At 38.9% G+C, this 18402-nt stretch overlaps 1 protein-coding gene across 1 annotated transcript in view; it reads left to right on the forward strand.

Moving 5' to 3' along the window:
* The window catches only part of SLC24A2 (solute carrier family 24 member 2), a 533689-nt gene that overhangs the window by 82440 nt on the left and 432847 nt on the right, over positions 1–18402 (forward strand). The window lies entirely within an intron of this gene.

Consider the following 18402-nt stretch of genomic DNA (forward strand, 5'->3'; position numbering starts at 1 on the left):
CATGGGTTGTCTCATTAACTCAGGAGATGACCTGGTCTGTCTGGAAACTGTCTGCATTTCAGACTCCTTAGCTGATTTACGGTTAAGGCAAAATGGGTCGTTTGAAATTGTGGAGCCAGCGGTTTGCTTTCATTCGTCTTTAAAGCCTTCAGTTGAATTCAGGACAGATCAGAGAATCTCTCCTCGCACTAAATAAACTTCTAATGATACTGATTGAGCTCCTCAGATGGGACACTATGGGAATGTGGGAAACTCAAGGCCCATTAAATCACTGAGCACTCTTAGTTGAAATTATGATACTCTGGTCACCCATGGCTAAATGAAGACCAGAGGTTTAATGAGTTTATCAGGTTAAAAATGCGCCCGTGTCAGGCAGGAATCAGACTCATTAATTAGGGCTCCACTTAACTATTGAGCAGTTTTACTTACCAGCAGTCCTTGGGGGTGGGCTGGGGGATGGACTTAGTGACAGGGATGGCCGCCTTTGCTCATGGCCAATTATGAACCATTCAGTGAGGGTTAAGAAGGGGCAGGGGGTAGCGAGCAAAGAAATTTTACCAATTTTTGCCATTGACCACAATAAACTTGAACATTTCTAAAGTCCTAGCAGTTTTACTTTTGAAACTGATTGGGACCTTGGGTGACAAGGTCTATTTGAGATGATTCCCAGACCACAGACAATCCCTAAACTGCCAGGCTACTTCTAAAGCTACAGCTGGTGTGGAATAGGAACTTGGCAGCCTCCTTTGGAAAAGATGGAGTTTCCTTGGTGCCCAAGTCCCTGAGGGATATATGGATAAAACCAGTTTATTCACACGGTAATGGAAAGAAACCTCCATTTTAATTATCAGCAGCTAGCTGAGAACTGGGAACTGAAAGTGTGGGCTTTGGAGAGATCTTGGCTCTGCCTCTTGCTGTGAGATCCTTGAGTCTCCATTTCTTCATCTCTAAATTAGGGGTGATCATTCCTAATTCAAAGGAGTATTGTGAGGATTCCATGTGATGATATAGGTAAGGTACTTAGTGTCTGGTATTTACTAAGCATGCCACAAGCAAAGGTAATTGCTGTGGTCTACCCTGAATAGCGAAGGGAGAATTACCCCTTTTCACTTCTGGTTTCAACTGTGGAAATTAATGAACGTGGAAAAGGGGAAAGGAAACATAGATGCAAAATGCATTGGGGCATTAAGTCTAGTGAACAGCTGCAGGGACTGGGTAATTGTTCTTACACGAAAGGAGTCCATTTCCACAGGCATGCTGTGCCCTTCCCTGCTCAGTCTTTTATGTTCTCTCTCTCTCCCTTCCCTCCCTCCTTCCTTTTCCCCCCACTTCCCTGCTAAGGAGGGAGTGTATATTCCTCCACCTGCTTTTGTGCTAGAAGAGCCTGGTCCTGCTAATATTTTCTTTATAAAACAAAGGCATCTTGTCCCTGATTCAGGAAAATCACAAATAAAATTGTCCCAGCTGAGTCTGGATTTTAATGTCTTTTATGCTTGTACATGACACCTCAATGCTGTGTTGACCATGCTAGTGTTCTGATCTTGCTGTCCAGATTCTTTAATTCAAAGAAAAGCAGCTGAGATGTGTATGATGTGACTGATCAGGAGCACTCTGTATGCACAAAAGAGATGTGTGAAGACCAGTTCATCCAGATTAGAGAGAGATTACTGATGAGATACATACAGGGTGAATCAAACAGAAATTAGGCACCTTTTTCTTCAAATAGAAATCTGACTCTTTTAAGTCCAGCAATTTAGAATGGTCCTTTTTTTCCTGTAACTATCAAATAAATACAGTCTCTCTCTCTCTCTCTCTCTCTCTCTCTCTCACACACACACACACACACATCATGAACAGATTAACGAAGACAAATGTAAGTGACAAAAGGCTTCTAAGTTCCAATTCACCTCCAGCCTCTTGGCACCTGCATGCGCATTATACTAGAATGAACATCATGCCTCATGGTCTAATAGAAACAAAGGGATACTGAAGCTTCAGAAAGGCACCGTCCCATATGGGATGTTGCAAAGGGGTAAGACTGGTGGAAAATGGCATTTACATCTTGAAATACCTTCCTGACAATGAGAAGAGGATCCCATTATTAACTAAAAGTTCTTCAAACCTATATTAAACCATTATTTCTTAGTTGTACTTGTTTTGATAAGTCAAATTCATTTCTTTTCACATCCTGCATCCTTCCTTTTTTTTTTTTTTTTTACAACTTTTAGATTCAGGGGGTATATGTGCAGGTTTGTTACCTGGGTATATTGCATGATGTTGAGGTTTGGGGTATAAATTAATATTACCTCTCAGAATTCTTCTGAATCATTTGCTGGCATTGTAAGTGGCTTTTAAACTTTGATTTTGCCACTTTTGAGACTGTTTCTACTAAGACTTTTTGCTGGAAGAATTTGAGCTGCTTTGATTACTTAAAGAAGGTCTTTTCACTTACCTTTGCTTTTTAAAGTTGAGTTGGACCTAGGTGCTGAGCATTGTACCCAAACGTTAGTTTTTCAACCGTTCCTCCCCTGCCTCCCCTGCCTAGTAGTCCTCAGCATCTGTTGTTGCCGTCTTTATGTCCATGATTACCCAATGTTTAGCTTCAACTTATAAGTGAGAACATACAGTATTTGGTTTTCTGTTCTTGCATTAATTTGCTTATATCCCTCCTTTGAATCATCTAATGTTTAAATTGGTAGAAAAATGTGGTGTTCAAATTATGCTCCTTGAGAGCAGGGATATTTTAAAAATCATTTTTCTATTCCCAACTTCTAACTCAGTGTCTTACATTGAGTAGAATATTAACCACATTTTTGATGAATGAATGAAGAGATAAGTTGGAGTAGCTTTCAAATATTAGTGAAGAGAAAAGGCTAAATAGCTTTAACTTTTTAAAAATAAAAGGTAGCATCTTTCTTATTTGAGACACTGATGAAACTTAGAATGTTGAAAATAATACCATTCTGTGTCTTGGGTCAGAAATACAGATAGATTAGCAGAACATTATCTGCAAAGTGCTCTCCTAATTATTTTAGAGAAGAGACACAAATGCACTCTTGAGCTTCCTTTTAGTATGATTCTTGCTAGCAACTAATAGTGCATTTTGGGCAGTTGCAGGGCTCAAAAGCAGTATATATACTGTAAAACTATAAAAAAATGCCTTGAATTATAGTAAAAAGAAAACTAATGAAAAGGGACCTAAGAAATATAATGAAAATAAATAGTTCTTCCTCTTCCAACTTCCCTCCAGGGAGCAGGTTATGAAAGATAGCTAGAATAGTAGAATAGTGGAATAAAATTATTCCAGGGTAGAAAGTAACTAGGGGTGAGTACATGAAAGCCCAGGTTTAATTGTTCTTTTTAATACAATGAAAAAAGTCATTCATCATACAACTTTAAATGAGTGTCCCATTAATGGAGTATTCCCCCAATGGAATACTATAAATTAATATTTTTATATGTCCTGTAATTATTCTCTGAGTAGCACATTTGTAGGGCACTGCACTTAGGGGTATGCATTAAAAGCATTATCAGGTAAATGTCATCATTTAAAATGTACCAAAATTGTTAATACTGCATTTAAGCACTTATTTTTTAATATCCTAAGACCCTCATGCAGATCAACAATAATTTCTTCAGCTTCTGAAAGGATCTATTTCTTGCTCTAATCACTTCACTCCCTGATAGAGATTTCTAGGTTTCTCTAGAATGTTCATTCGGGGTCATTCTTTGGATCTAACCAGTGGAGGAGACAGTGAATTTTGTTTACAACTTCAAGTCTTTGTTGGCTCATCGGCGCCTGTAGGCTACAGGATAAACATCCACGACTTCCCTGCCTTCATTATGGCAGCAAAATGTGCTTTACTTTCTCTTACACTAAATTCTTCTAGAGAGTAAGTAGGGACTTTGTGAGGCACATGACATCTTCCTGGGCACAATGCCAGGTAGACATAAATGGTGGCCTTAGGATACTTTTGAAGATCTGATTATAAATATCTTCTTGCTGCTAAATACTCATCTGAGATGGCAATTGTGTTCGCTAGGTTAAATTAAGAATGCAATGCACTGTTTCACCATGTTAAGCTGTCTTTTTCTTTCCCGAAGAAATTCTCATATTCTTCTGCAGTTAGTATAAATGTACCCACCACCTGGATTGCGACTTGAAATGAAGTTTCCTTTCAAATTCATCCTAGAGGAAATGTGACCTCGATATCACCTGGACATAAGTCCTGAATCAGACATGGACTCTCCATGTGACCTTGGACAAGTTATTCACCCTCTCTGAACTTCAGTTTCCTCACCTGTAAAATGGCAATGATAATAGTATTTGAATCTTTAGTACTTGAATCTTTGAGACTTATTGAGAGAATCATAAGTTAATGTTCACAACGTGTTTAGCATGGATGCAGCCACTTATAAATGCATTCTCAGGGTTTAGAATTATTTCTTCCCCAGCTCTGCTGTTGAAAATTACTAAACAAGATATTTACTCTTACTGAGTTTCAGTTTCTCAGAGGGTTGACAAAATGAGACAAAATATGCATAAGGCTTGGAAAATTATTCAGGGCTATGTGAAGGCTTGCAAAATGCCAACCAAAGTGAAGAGTCAGAGTAGTAAATAAAACATAATGTAAGATTTTTTAAGTCCCTAAAGTAATTATTCATTGTTTAAAATCCCTACATTTTCATATTTTATCTTTTGAGGGGAATCCTTATTGTATACATAAATATGCATATGTATACATGCACATACACAGGCCACAAAGTATCCCTTGTGGGATTAAACTTCCTAGTACTGATTCCTTATTAGTATTTTCTTGTGTTTATCATGCATTTAATGGAATGGAAACAGAATGGTCTGGCAGACATATTCATCTAATAATCTAATATCTTGTTATTTACAATATCTCTAGTAATTTTATTAAAAAGTTATTTGTCATGTGCTTCTAGTAAATGTGGAATTACAAATAGTACATTGATGGGCATTTTAGCCCACATGTGTTTAGAAGAGGTGAAGCCACCCTCGTTTCTACAACTCTCTCTTTCTTTCTCTCTCTCTCTCTCTCTCACACACACACACACACACACACACACTCCCAGTCCTCTACAAAAACTGGTAAATAAATCTGGTGGCTTTCAAAAGCAGGTGCTTTTTGGTAGTGGGTGGAGGTGGAGTTTGAATATGTGATGTTTTTATATTAACACAATTACTAAAGTAGGCTTTGAGAAAGACAGAGAAACAAGTTAAGACCAGACAAAATGGAACCCCATAAAGGGCTGTGCCATCAAGCTTGGAGTCAGCTCATCAACACTAAACATGCTGATGAACTGGAAAATCAGAGAAGAAGGCTTCAAGTTTCAGTCTCAAGGGATGGGTTGGCCTTGGAGATTTATTTTCAGATCTTTTTTTATTTGTCTCTACTCCATAGTAAAACTTGGGTGGGCAAAATTCTCCCCATTCCAGGGACCCTGTATAGACTGTTGTAGGATTTTATGGGACTGATACTCTGTTCTTTTTTAGACGGCCATTTATGCCCAGTGTCTTTCCTCCTCTCAGCCAGTGTACATCAGTCTCTAAATCTTCCTCCCCCAACCTTTGAAAATTTATGGCAGCTTTCAGCCAGGCTTGGCTTAAAGCCATTGACCTCTGTGGCCTGCGTTATTGACCAGAACACAGCATCTTCTGCCCACATAATATATGTCTCTTTATCTCCCTGAAAGGAAAGGAAATGACTCTTGGAATGGCCAGGAACACAATAAAAATGAGAGAGGCTTTCCCATTTTGTTGTCAGTGGCGTTTGGCTTTACAAAAAGCCACACTGAAATCAGCATGTGCATTCAGCAGTGCTTTGAACTGTGCATTGAGAGGGCACCCTTGGGAGCAGGCATTGTAGGCCAGAAGCCCATCCCATATAAAATCACCTTTTTGTAACTTCTCACCTTGAGTGTGAGTGCAACAAACGGCCCTTTGTCAGCAATCCTCAGAGCTGAATCTATAGACTCACTGACATAGTAAGTCCACAGAGACACATGTGGAAAGCACAGTAGGAAAACACAGATTCCACAAGCCTTTTGGGGTTGGGGGTAGGGGTGAGGGTTACAGTGTCAGAAAAGTTTGAATTTGGGAGAGACATGAGCACTCATCTAGTCCAACCCCTAAAATTGTACATGAGGAAGTTGACACTCAACAAGAACATACAATTTACCCAAGGTCACAGAGTAAATAGGTGCTAGGAAGGGAGCCCACCTCTAGGCCAATGTATGAAGTACAGTAAGGCTTCAAATGTTCACCTAGCCTTGTTTATAAAAGTACCCCCTGACTATTCTATACAAAAGTCATGTGGCAAGGCTTATATGGAACAGTCGGCAAAAGCCTCTTCTGTTCCCCTGTTTGGATTATTAGTTCCACAATCCCATATTCAAGAGCTACCAGATGCCTCTTAACTACTATGTTCAGACAGGAGCTGGGAGTGTCTCAGAGAAAAACCCTAAAGGAAAACAATGCAAGAAGTGGCACTTATAGCTTTGCAGCCTTTGATGAGTTTTTTACTCTGCACTTTCACTTCCCCATGGGTGCGATGGGAATGGGAGCATCCCCTCAAACCCCCAGGGGTGTCATGAGAAGTGAGATAGCTGGTACAGAGAAGTGTTCAATCAGTTGAAGTGCTATTGTTAAAGCCTGGGGTGGAGAAAAACTGTTGGAAGCATGTGCTACTGCAAAACACGCTGTGTGAGTTGGAGCATTTTATCTGAGTGTGCCAGGGATTTCTGGAGAAGGGATTTGGCAGAAGTCATGATTTTAGCATAGCCGTAATTCACTAGGGGCTGGTGGTTTATTTCTACCTACAGCATTATAGTCACGTGCTGCATGATGACGTTTTGGTCAACAACAGACCACTTGTAGGACAGTGGGCCCCTAAGATTATAACGAAGCTGAAAAATTCCCATCCCCTAGTGATAGTATAGCTGTGGAAATGTCATAGTGCAATTACTTTATTTTTTACAAATTTAGTGTAGCCTAAGTGTACAGTATTTATAAAGTCTACATTTGTGTACAGTAATGTCCTAGGCCTACACGTTCACTCACTACTCACTCACAGACTCACCCAGAGCACCTTCCAGTCCTGCAAGCTCCACGCATGGTAAGCGCCCTGTACAGCTGTGCCATTTTTTAATCTTCTCTGCCATATTTCTACTGTACCTTTTCTATGTTTAAATATGTTTAGAATCACAAATACTTATCATTGTGTTACAGTTGCCTACAGTATTCCTACAGTAACATGCTGTACAGATTGGTAGCCTAGGAGCAATAGGCTATATGCCATATAGCCTAGGTGTGTAAGTAGCTATCCCATCTATGTTTGTATAAGTATACTCCATGATGTTCACACAATGATGAAATCACCTAAGGACACATTTCTCAAAACCTAACTGCTTTGTTCTCAGGTTTAGAGGGCCAAACACCTAGGTGGCACTATACTTATTCCAGAACACCAGGATATGCTTATATCCTCCATTCTGTTATGTAAACTAGAATCCAGAAACAAGACTACTAGAAGAAGACAGATACCACCTACATATTTATCTGTGTGATCTGCCATAATAGTCACGGACATGAAAAAAAAAGTTAGTGGGACTAAACAACAGATACCTTATGAGTTTTTCCATTTTCCATTACCATTTGTTTATTGCCTATTTGTAAGATATTTTTAGTTTTGGGTTTTGTTGATTTCTTTGTTTTTGGTTTATTTGTTTGTTTTGTTTTGTACATAGTCTCAAAAAGACAAGCTGTAGCAGATGCCAAAGTTTTAAGTAAAATGTGTGGAGAAAAATGTTAAAATGAGAAAATCCTATCTAGCAACTTTTTTTCTGGAAACTTGGAAAATATACACATTATTAAATTGTAGCAATAAAACATCTCAGTCATCTCAGTTTACAAAACACCAAGGATCCATGGAGCAATTAAAGAATCACTAGAGGGTTAACAACAGAGGAAAGTCATATTTCCTAGTCATTGAAGTGTTAAAATAGGAAAAGAGACCTGGAGACTTATAGGTCTAGGTGAGTGTTAGTGTCTTACCTAACTAATAACATTAAAAATGTGAAGCAGAAGGAGACTATTTCAGAGTCCATAGTCAACTTTTTAATTTAAACATTTTAATAAACCATACCTCTATTAATCACCATGAAATTTCTCTTTCAAACTGAAAGGAAGTGTCACAGTATTGGGAAGACAAATGGTAGTTAAAACTGTTGTCCATGTAAGTTAAATGGGGCTGTAAAAAATGTCTATCCAGTTTAGAATATCTTTCAGTTTTCTCAGATTTTTCTTTTGGGAAATAGTATATTAAAGAACCTATCAATTCAACCTTTAATATTGAGTTTCTATATCATGTTTTTTGAAATGAATGTACAACAGTGGGCAACTGGCTAGATAACCTAAATATACACCAACATGATGGGTTATACAGACTTTTAAAAAGATTTTCTGCAAGAATATCTAATGATATGGGAAGACAGACACTGGTATTAAAGGAAATCACAGTCCAAAAGAGTACTATAAAATATTATTTCATTTTTAATCTATATAGTATAGAAAAGACTCACTAATTAATAGTTAATGCTATTAATAAATGCAATATTGTTATTTCTATTCTGTACTGTTTCTATACTGTTCTATTTTCTTCTATTCATGTATTTTCATTTTTAATAAACATATTGCTTTTGTAATAAGCAAACCACAATTGTTAGTACAAAAATTATATTTGAGTTTCTGTGCAATATTATCTAATTGCTGAAGTACCAGAAATACAACATTTCACCTATAAGGCTGTCCCCAACCATATACATCCTGAAGACAGCATTAGAACACAGCTTTGCTATCCAGAGAGAAGCACAGGAAATGTATATATGTAAATATAGTTGTGTTCATAATAGCACTTTGTTTGCATAGACACAAATATCATAAACAAAATATCTGTCTCTCAATTATTAGGATACATAGATCTATTTCAACAGACAACATTGATTAGCTGTAATCCGGGTGTTCATTAGAAAGTATAGTTTTAAACTCATTTTCAGCTAATAATTTTCAATAGCTCAGTAGAGAGAAATTCTATTTTAAATTTTTAAAGTTAAAAGTAAAAATTCTGTTAGTACAAAACTGCATGTATCTTTCAAGATATTCCAAAATCTATCCCTAGATCAAGCAAGGAGCTGAGTTCTCATGGAAGTATTTATCTAACTTGCACTTGAGTGTGACACCAGCAATCTGGGTTGAGAATTCTAAGGGAAAAAACAAAACATGAAAACCATTATTCTGTACATTTCAAAGACATTGTTGAGGATGTTAATCATCTCTCCATGTCTTCTTTAGGAAGACCCCTGGAAGAAATTTCATTCTGATATTTTAATAGCAAGGAGCAGCCAGAATTCTCCCAGTTGGTCTGTTTTCATCTTGTGGATATTATACATGGACTGACCAGGGGTCCCTCTATAATTGCTCTGGCACAGCTCAGAGCCAAATGTGTGGCCCAGCTGCAGCAAATGTGTGAATCAATGCGGTATGTGTTTTTAGGCCTAATTCTTGACTCAATTTTATGTTCCTACCATATTTTCCTTTCTCCTGACTTTTTGGTTTTTGCTTAAAAAAAATCCACTAAAGTAATACATATGTGTGGAACATATGAGTGAGGACAGAAGAATTTAAGGTCTGAAAAGCAGTAGCCTCTACTTCTCTGCTCTTTGCCTCCACCCCATCCCACTCCCCAGATTCAACCTCTTTTAACTGTTTGTTTTTGGTTCTTTTAGCAGTTACCTCCATAAATCTAGATAAGAGGCTTAACCTCTTTTTCCCCATTTATCATCTTGAGATAATATCTCTAGACACCTTAATATGAAAAGGGGAGGATTTAGCTCATTTAATCTAAGTTTCCTCCTCCACCTCCAAATGTTTTATATTTGCATTATTACTTTTAGTTCTTCTACAGTTCATACCATTGCAACTTTAAATAATATATAAACCTGTTAATCAGAGGCTCCCACTCCAGCTTTCTAATTGTTTGTACTATTGTAAGCTGCCTGGTTTTACAAAGTGAAGAGGCTGAGCGCCTGTAATCCTAGCACTTTGGGAGGCTGAGGCGGGTGGATCGCTTGAGCACAGGAGTTTGAGAACAGACTGGGCAGCATGATGAATCCTCATTTCTACAAAAAATACAAAAATTAGCCAGGCATGGTGTCACAGCTACTCTGGAGGCTGAAGAAGGAGGATGGCTTGAGCCTGGGACGTCAAGGCTGCAGTGAGCCCTGATCATGTCACCCTACTCCAGCCTGGGAACAGAAGGAGACTGTGTCTCAAATAATAATAATAGTAATAAATCGAAGATAACTAACAACACAAATTCAAGAAGAATAAGGTCAGCAAGTCTTCATGATGAATACAAAGGTAAATAGTTGAGAAGTCCCGGAAAATATAAAGGATGGTAATACAGGCTAAGTAGGCCTCTGGTATCACGGTGGGCTCTGAGGTTTATTATGGTGGCAGCCTCATTTATGGTTAAATTTAACATTTGAGCTTAAGCTGATGCTTGAACAAGTTGCAGACATGTACCCTCATACTCAAGTAAATTTCTTTCAAGACTCTTTGTGATTAAAGCCTTAAGTTTCAAAATTTGTCCTTCCTAAATATTTTAAGACACTTATTAAATCTTCCTTCTTTCCTGTAGAGAAGCTTTTTCTCCTCCTTGTCTCCTGTTGCTTCTCATGTGGAGATTGCTTCGAGGGCTCAGGGTAATGGATTGGGTTGACTTCAGTTAGTGGGATGAGGTTTACAGGTCTACCTCAGTGAACACCTCACCATGTTTTAACTTGGTGGTTCCCCTCCCTATGAGTTCCTCACACTAGGACACACATCAGACACACGGGGGACCTGGCAGAAGAGCATTCCTGACAGCTCTGGTAAAGGCAACCTCAGTGGCAGCCAAGGAACCTACCCTCCCATGCCATTCAGCACCAGCCACGCTTTGGACAGACAAGAAGCCTCGTCCTGAGGACACACATAAGGGCTGCTAATCAGGCAGCCACTCAGCTTGCACCCCGGGACAGGTGAATGAGTAGGGTGGTAATTGAATGAGGAATCAGATGGCAGCTTTGTTTTGTTTATTTTTTTCAAACAAGACATTAGTTTATATTATCTACCCAGTCCCTTTCAACCCTGCTGCTCTTAAGTGCTAGTTTTTTTGTTTTGTTTTGTTTATTTGTTTGTTTTGTTTTTTGGTTTCAGTTCTTTCAGATCCTCTTCAGCAGCAAGGATTTTGTGGCTACCAGAGGCTCTTAAACTTTAGCATGCTTAACAATCATCCAGCAAAGTTGTTAAAAAATATACGTTTTTATGTTAGAACCCCCCTGTCCTTACACACACCCCATCCCCAATCCCGATTTCCAGTATAGCAGGTCAGGCTGGAAGCTGGGGGATCTATTTTTCACAAGCAACCCAAGTGATGCAAATGCAGGCACAATATTGAGAAATATTTTCCACCCATCCTGCCCCATGACTAAAGGGAGAACCAACAACCGCACCAAAAAATAAAATAAAATAAATAAATAAATAAATAAATAAATAAATAAATAAATAAATAAAATAGGAATAAGTGGTAGTGGGCCCCCACAGAAAGAAATCGATTCCTCCTTTCCCACGAGGAAAACAAAGTTCCAGAAGCGCCAAGACGCCCATATCTCAAGGCCATGAGACCCCTGCCAGCTCTCCCGCCTCCAAAACTCCAGTTTAAAATCTTTCTCTTCCACCACTCACCGCTCCTCCTTTCCCTGGAGGAGAAGACAGAAACGGCCTCGCCACGCTTGCCCTCCCCGCCATGCCCCGCTCGGTTCGTTAATTACTCTGTAGAGGCTCGCGTCCAGCAAAAGAGAAAGTTCTCGAGCTTTACAACTCTCCGGGAAGTGTGGGGAACGTTTCCTCTCGGAAAGCTCTTCGCCGCGATTTTCCCAGGGCTGCACTTAAATGAAACCCCCAAAGGAAATTACCACTTAAATGAGGCAGGAGGTGCTGGCTGCCTGTTTGGCCTCTGCGGTGCACGCTACCTGGCAGGCAGCGCAGGAGGCTCCGGAGCCCCGCCATGGGCGCCCACGGTGCACGGGGGCAGGAACAGGGGTGCACGGGGACCTGGGAGCTGCAATGGGGGCCAGGATTTGCTTGGGGGCCTTGTGGTGCGCAGGAGCCCGGGGGTGCGCGGGGGTCCGGGATACACTCTCACACCGGTGCAGGGCGTGTGTCCCGGCCCAGGGAGGCCGCTTTGGAAAACCGACGCTGAGACATGAAGCCACCTGTTTCCTTCCTGCCAAATCCTTCACTGGCCTGTTGGGAAGGGGACGGATGAAATGATGGGCCTGCTTTGAGGCCCGGCCACCCCATCTTGGAAACTGCCCTAATAAGTGCAGAGACCTCGCAGAGAGCCAGGCTGTAGGCGTCATAAAAGCAAGAACAAGATCTGTTTTGGTTTGTTCTGAAAATCTGTTTTAAAATTAAGGTATAATTCAGATACTATAAAATTCGCCCTTTTAAAGTGTACTATTCAGTGGTTTTCAGTATATTTAGGAGGTTGAGTAGCCATCACAACTTAAGTCCAGAACATTTACATCATCCCAAAAAAGAAAGCCCTCTGCTCATTAGCAGTCACGCCCCCATTATTCCTTTCCCGCATACCCCTAGCATACCATTAATCTACTTTCTGCCTCTATGGATTTGCCTGTTTGGGGAATCTCACATAAACGGAATCATACTACATGTGGCTTTTGTGCCTGGCATCTTTCAGTTAGGATAAAGTTTTCAGGTTATTCCCATGGTCGCATGCACCAGGACTTTATTCCTTTGTATTGTGAAACAATATTGCTTTGTATGGATATACCACATTTTGTTTATCCATTCATCAGTTGACGAACATTTGGGTTGTTTCTACTTTTTGGCTATTGTAAGTAATGCTGCTATGAAGATGCATGTACAAGTGTTTAAACAGACATGTGTTTTATTTCTTTTTAATATGTATGTAGGAGTAGTATTGCTTGGTCCTGTGGTAACTGTGGAATCTTTTGAAAGGATCTGTTTTTACCTGTACAGTTGATAGCCCACCACCCGGCACGTTCTTTGACGAGTAGATGAATGAATTGAATGGATGAATGAATGAATGAACGGATGGAACTAAGAATCAAATAAATGAGATTATGAGCTTTTGAGTGTGAAAGCATTTTATACTTTATTAAGAGCAATACAAGTGGGATTTACTGCTATTCTTAACTAATGATATCAGAAGTTCTTAACTTGTGATCTATGGGAGAGCTACAGGACACTTGTGAATCCCAGAAGTTGTATATAGAATTGTTTCAGTATGTGTGCAAGTACCGTTGCTTTTAGATCAGGCAAGAGGGGTACCTTAGCATGCCTTACTCTGGCTGTGCCCCTCTCTACAGGACATGATGTTCCAGAGGTCCAAGCAAAGTGCCCACTATAAGCCTGCTTCCTCCTTTTTTGGCCCATGGTTCTGCTCCTAGAACCTGGGAATTTTCTACCTAAAGAGCTCAAGCCTCTTCCCCAAGTCCATCCTCCCCGCAGCCCCCACCTCCTGCCCCAGGGCTGGGAAGGCCAAGGATGAGAAGGCCACCACTTTCCAGAGAAAAAATCCAAGGAGTCCAAGAATTCTATATTTGCACTTGGCCTTCCAGCCTTAGGTTCCTTTAAAGGGCTTAAAAGGGTGAAACCAGTGATGACGGGGGAATCTGAGAGTATTATGGGCAGAGTAGGACGGGGTGAGATGAGGAAAAACCTGTGGCATAAGGTGTATGGCTCTCCCTTTGTACACTTGTCCCAGGCCTTATAACTGATAGGAAAGGACCTATGCACATGTATATTTTTTCAAAGAGAGGGTATTGTAGCTGTCAGACTCACAGTGGCCTCCAAAGTCTGAAACACAGTGGCAAGAGTTGAAAACTAAAGACAGCACCAGACTAGAAGGCAGAAGTTCTGAGTTCTAGCCCTCTTCTTCCACATACCCGTGAAGTGAACTTGGGTAAATTCTCATAACCGTGAGTCGCCCATACAATAAAATGGAAATAATCATAGCATACGTTGAAAACTTCCATAAACCATAAAGGAATGCAAGATGTCATTTTAATAGATATTTCCCCACCTTATTTTTTTTTGGCTACAGCTCCTTCATTAGCAGACCCCTAAAATTATTAATTCAGGCTCATAATATTGCTACCGGCTAAATTTCACTATGATATTGAAGAAGCTCCACATAAGACAACATTGGGCTACATAATTTGTATAACATTATTCGGCAGTGAATTAGTGGCAGTTAAAAAATACCTACCAGGAATTTTAACGATCCTTCCCAAGCTTTCATCTCTACCCAACACACTCTCACCTAAGAAAAACAAACCATGACCATTTCAGAACAAAAATATTTTTCTTACAACTTTGACTATTTAAATGGTTTCCTTTTTCTCCTATGGTTCGGTACTATTTTTTAGAGTTTTACTGAATGAATTTATTCTAGTATTTGTTTCAATACTCTCATGTTTAATGGGACCGTATTGTGGTATGTGAATACATGAGAAATTTCAGCTGTTGATCATGATGGCTGATACATAATGGATGATTTTTTAAATTAACAAAACTAATTCTCTTTCTACGTGGGAGAAAAAAGTAAGACTCAAAACTAAAAATAATAATAATAATAAATATAATTAAATTAAAAACCCAGTTCAGTCTATAATGTAAAATAGCCAACTGAATATTTTCTTTATTCAATGAATTCATTGTTATTATTTATAAATTGTATATAAGGTGAGAATTTAAAGAACATAATTATTCTTGTTGTTTGTACTGTTGTTTTAGGTAGGGTGACCAGCTGTCTTGTTTGGCCTGGAACTGAGGGGTGTTCTGGACATGGGACCTCCCGTGCCAAATATGGGACAGTCCTGGGCAAACCAAAATGTTTAGTCACCCTAATTTGAAGATAATATGTACCATTTTGCCTGTGATTTAAATATAAAAGCCTTGGTAGATTTTTCAGTCAATTTAGATGTTCTATTGTCTACATCTCCTTTTTGGTAAGTGAATAAGTAATCTATGTCAGTATGATGTTTGTATGCTTTAAGTAGAACAACAAAGGCATAGAGAAAAACATAATAATTTTAACATTCTAAATAGATTTTTGTGTGATGAGAAAGAATTGTGGGTTTTCTCTCGTTGGTTTTATGTGTTAAATACATTACTTTGTATATGGTTATTGTGAAAAAAATCTATTTTTAAATTACCGTATTGAATGTGGAAGTTACATGATTTTTTACTTTCTCAATTATAATAACTCTTTATGTGAACTTACACTTTGATAATTATCAGCCCAGTTTGAATGCCTGACTGATCAGGACTGCAACCTGACCTTCCACACCTTTTGATTGTCTTACTTGGCTGGAAGGATGGTCTTGTATCTGTTGGTGTTGATTTTAGCTATTGATATTGTCATTCTTAAGTGTTTTTAATTTTTGTTTAATGAGGTTTTGCTTCCTACCCTTTTAAGTAACATTCTATGGTTATCATGATTATTTAATGTCTTTTCTTGAAGGGTTTCAATCACTATTGGTCATTGCTAGTGTCAATGAATTCTGCTAATGCCAATCCTATATGGAAGTACAAAGGATTAGTAATCTATGCTTGACCAATTGTGGGATGCAGTAAAATTAATAGTTTCCCTCATTATTAATCTTTAAAATAAACACAGGCTAAAAGAATCAGAACACTTGGATATAAATCCCAGCTTCACCACTCTCTAGCCATCTGAATGTGGACAATTACAGCAGGTCTCTGGCACCCTGTTTCCTAGCTACAAATGAGAAAGTTGGACTTCATCAGGGATTCTTAACATAATTCCTGAGTGGTCTGCAGGGGATCTGTGAACCTTCCTGAAATTATAATACCTTTAGTAATTATGTCTGTATGTGCAGCCCCTTCCCCAACAGCATCCATTGCTTCCCACAAATTCGAAAGCAGTCCTTGTCCTAAGAAAGATTGAAAACTTCTGAGCCAGATGGCCACTGAGAAGACTCTAGGGGCAGTATATGATGTACAATCATGGGTCACTTCATGATGGGGACACATTCTGAGAAATGCATGGTTATGTGGTTTTGTCGTTGTGTTACACGAACTTAGATGATGTAGCCACCTACACACCTAGGCTGTATGGTATAGCCTATTGCTGCTAGACTACAGATCTGTACACCATGTTACTGTTCTCAATACTACAGGCAATTGTAACACAATGATAAATATTTGTGTATTTAAATACATCTCAATGTGGAAGCGCTAGAGTAAATATATGCTATAGAAGATTTTTTAAATGGTATACCTGTATGGGGCATGAATGGAGCTTGCAGGACTGGAAGTTGCTCTGGGTGAGTTGGTGAGTGAGTGATAAGAAAATGTGAAGACCTAGGACATTACTGTATGCTACTGTAGACTTTATAAACACTGTAAAATTAGGCTACACTAAATTTATAAACAATTTTCTTCAATAATAAATTAACCTTTGTTACTATAAAGTTTTTTACTTTATAAATGCTGTAATTTTTAAAATTTTGACTTTTTGTAATAACACTTAGCTTAAAACACAAATATATTCTATAGCTGTACGAAAATATTTTTATATAATTATTCTATAACTTTTTTATTTTTAAAATTTTTAATATTTTTTGCTTTTTAGACTCTTTTGTTAGAAACCAAGACACAAACATGCACATTAGCCTACACAGGGTCAGGAGTATCAGTATAATTGTCTTCCACCTCTACATCTTGTCCCACTGGAAGTTCTTCAGGGAAAATAACACGCATGGAGCTGTCACCTCCTATGATAACAATGCCTTCTTCTGGAACACCTCCTGAAGAACCTGCCTGAAGCTTTTAATAGTTAACATTTTTTTTAATAAATGGGAGTACACCCTAAAATAACTGTGAAAAATATAGTACAGTAAATACACAAACCAGTAACATAGTCATTTATTATTATCAAGTATTATGTACTGTATGTAATTGTATGTGCTATTCTTTTTTACAACTGGCAAACAAGTGAGTAATGTGTTGCTCTACCACATGTTGATGGCTATAATGTCACCAGGCAATAGGATATTTTCAGGTCCTGGGATCACCATCATATATTTGATCTGTTGTTGACTGAAAAGTTGTTATGCAGTGCATGATTGTATACATTTTAAAAAATCATTGTCGTCAGCCTATTTAAGACAAATTCAGCAGACTCTACTAAAATTCCCTAAATGAAGACTGTGAATGGCTTACTAAGAGTCCATGGACATCTTGGACTTCCTGCTGCCAGAGAGCTGCACGGGCGAGAGTCCAGGGTAAAGGCAGTGAAAGGAGTTCCCTTCAGTCTTGGGCTGAGGAATTTAGAGTTAACCTTGTTAGAAGCAGACTCAGAAACTACCAGATCATCTAGAAAGGGTGTTTATCCCCATCTTTGGGAGCATACAGGTTATTCTCCAGACGAAGGGATACCCAACCACGTCTTGAAGGATAGTCAGAGTTAGCCAGATCCAGAAGGATACGAAGGAAGAAGAAAAGATTGCGTGTGGATTCTTGGAGGTGCAAGAACACCTCAGTTGACTAGGGAAGGGTGAAAGCTCAGTGTGGTCAGAGGGAGACCTGCAGATCAGGAAGTTAGAAAGACGATACTGGTTAACCACTGAATCCTGAAGGCTCACAGCATGGAAGGGTCCTTTTTTCTGTGTTAAAGAATTTTATTTTATCCTGAAGATAAATCCATGGTAAGATTTTAAACCAAAGACTAATAGAACCAGACATATTTTAGAAAGGTAATTCTAAGTTTTTGGCAACCTTCCTAAACTTCTATTTCCTCACTAGGAAAATGTGAATCAGTGCAATGCCTACCTTATAAAAGGGTTCTGAGGATTACATGAAATTGATATAAATTGCTGAGCACTGTACTCAGTTAATTTTGATGATTGTAATTATTATAAATCCCAGTTCTCACTGGTCTTTTCTTCTGACTGGAACATGAACTACCAAAAATGTTGGGCTAGACAGGGTAAGATGAATAGTGAGCAGGGAGCAAAAGAACAAAGAGAACCTCAGACGGATTGAGTGACTTTCTCAAGGTCACTCAGCTATGAAGAGTATGAGCTGGGACTTGATCCCAGGTCTGCCTGCCTCCAGAGCTTACACTTTTAACCCCCTACCCAGAAACCTCTCCTTCCACCTTTTTAGACTCTAGCTCTATACATCATTTCAGAATCTCCCAGAAACCTTGCGGTCTTTTCAGAGAGACAGTAACAATTCCCTTTTAGAAGATAAGGTTTTTA

The sequence above is a fragment of the Pongo abelii genome, chromosome 13, assembly GCF_028885655.2.
Source record: "Pongo abelii isolate AG06213 chromosome 13, NHGRI_mPonAbe1-v2.0_pri, whole genome shotgun sequence".
NCBI classification, from domain to species: domain Eukaryota; kingdom Metazoa; phylum Chordata; class Mammalia; order Primates; family Hominidae; genus Pongo; species Pongo abelii.